Source organism: Cibotium barometz, chromosome 47 (assembly GCF_041138505.1).
Source record: "Cibotium barometz isolate CiBa-2024 chromosome 47, ASM4113850v1, whole genome shotgun sequence".
NCBI lineage: Eukaryota > Viridiplantae > Streptophyta > Polypodiopsida > Cyatheales > Cibotiaceae > Cibotium > Cibotium barometz.
Window position 1 is genome coordinate 47455007 of NC_141092.1, and position 2597 is coordinate 47457603.

The following is a 2597-nucleotide window of genomic DNA, read 5'->3' on the forward strand; positions in this document are numbered from 1 at the left end:
TCACTCTCACTCTTTCTCTTTCTCTCTATCCTATCCTCTTCATCTCACTCTCACTCTTTCTCTTTCTCTCTATGATATCATCTCTGTTCACAATATCTCTTTCTAATCTTCTCTCTTTTCTCCCTCTAATTCTGTGTGTGTGTGTGTGTGTCTCTCTCGCAACCTCTTTCTCTAACTCTTCCCTTTCTCTTTATTCATCTGTGTGTGTGTGTGTGTGTGTGTGTGTGTGTCTCAACCTCTTTCTCTAACTCTTCCCTCTCTCTCTCTCTCTCTCTCTCTCTCTCTCTCTTCTCTCTCTCTCTATTTTTTAAAGACTACACTTTGTCCACCTCTTTCTCCTTTTTTTAAGACTGCCCTCCACCCCTGAGAAAGACTTATTTCAAAACAGTGATTTTACTTTTTCCAATTCTAAAAAAAATCTAAATTGAGAGAGACTTTAATAGAGATAGAGATAGAGTTTATTTATTTATTTTGAAGCAGTGATTTTACTTTTTTCCAATTCTTAAAAAAAATGAAAACTCTTATCTAGGTCTCTCTCTCTCTCTCTCTCTCTCTATTACACACACACTCTCTCTTCCAGCTTCTCTCTTCCTCCATCGCGCGCGAGAGAGAGAGAGAGAGAGAGAGAGAGAGAGAGAGAGAGAGAGAGAGAGAGAGAGAGAGAGAGAGAGAGAGAGAGAGAGAGATTGAGACAGAGGAATTTTAAAATTTTATTCAAAATAAAAGTTTGAGAGAGGTGGGTGTTTTTTTAATTAAAAAAAACTCCTAATTCTCTCTCTCTAAGAGAGGAGAGAGAGAAAGAAAGAAAGATATATTAAGCATACTAAAGACCCAATGGGCCTATGAGACCAAAGTGACACAATACTATTCATGGCATATCTCATCATGGAATGGAAAATAAAATAGAAAAAAAAACATAGCTACCTCACTGGGGTGATGCAAACTGTTCATGGAAACTCATCATGGAATACCAGGAACATAGAAACATTAGAGGAGCATCAACCCCTAGTAGATGGTATACCACTCTCCAAGATATTAAGCATGGAGCTAATGAGTGTGGTCTCGAGAGGTCTCCCTCTGTCATGTGGAAAGGTAGCTTAATGACGGTGGAGCATGTCCTAGATCTGGAGAGATGATGAGGGGATAGTGGTCGGTGTTCGGGGGACCATGGGCGTCGAGAACATTGGAATGCGGAGAGAGAGAGAGAGAGAGAGAGAGAGAGAGAGAGAGAGAGAGAGAGAGAGAGAGAGAGAGAGAGAGAGAGAGAGAGAGAGAGAGAGAGAGAGAGTTCTTTCATTAAAATAATTCAAAATAAAAAATTAAAAAGTTACCTAGCTTGCCACTTAGGATGGGTGAGGGGAGGGTTTTTTAAGATTAAATATCGTTATTTTCCTTAAAATTTATTTTTTAAGTAAAACTCCTCTCTCTCTCTCTCTCTCTCTCAGGAAGAGAGAGGTGTGTGTGTGTGTGACTACAAGAAAATTAATAATAAAAAAATACCCCCTCCCCCACCCCAAGTGGCGATCCACTTAGGGTGGGGGGAGGTTTTTTTAATTAAATTTTCATGAAAAAAGAAAACCCCCAACCCCAAGTGGAGAGCTTGCAACTTGGGGGGTGGGGGTGAATCTCTCTCTCTCTCTCTCTCTCTCTCTCTCTCTCTCTCTCTCTCTCTCTCTCTCTCTCTCTCCCCTCTCCTACCCTCATTTTGCCACCAAATCTAGGATGTAACTCATTGAAGTCACCAAGTGAAAAGATCACCTACCCATTATACGGAGCGAAAGAGAGGTGTAAGCATGCATGCATGTGTGTGTGTGTGTGTGAGAGAGAGAGAGAGAGAGAGAGAGAAGAGAGAGAGAGAGAGAGAGAGAGAGAGAGAGAGAGAGAGAGAGAGAGAGAATTTTGAAAAACTTACACCTTGTCCCACCCTACAAATGGTGAGTTCACCACTTGGGGTTGGGGAGCGTTTTTTTTTCAAAAATTTCAAAAAAACAAAACTCCTCCCCCACCCCCTAGTGGTGTGGTGAGCTTGCCACTTGGAGAGGGGGGAGGGGGGATTTGTTTTTTAAAATTTGTCTAGCCATTAAAAAAATTTGGTTACTAAGCTTTTAGATTGAAAAAAATATATTTTTAATTCCATTTTTGGATTAACAAAACTATCCTCTCTCTCTCTCTCTCACTCACACACACACACACACACACACACACACACACACACAAAGAGTTTTGATTGAACTTGTTAACATTGTCTAAACTTGCTTATAAAAAAATGTCTTACTTTAGTAACTTTGGAAAATAAATGCTTTGTTATAAAGAATGGTTTTTTGATGATCTAACTAACTCTTTCACTTGGTTCAAAGCGAGGTCTTTTGGTCAACTTCTAGTTGATGGAACCATATTGGTTCAAGCCAAGTCCTTTCAGTTGGTTCAAGTCCAGGCTCTCTTGATGACCAGGAAAAACACATGGATTCACATGATCCATAGTGAAAGACTTCTTCATTTGACCACTTTCACATACCTTAATTGACACAAACATATCTTCACACATGGTATCAATGACATCACAGGTGCTACCTGACTCCATATTGACACATGCATCG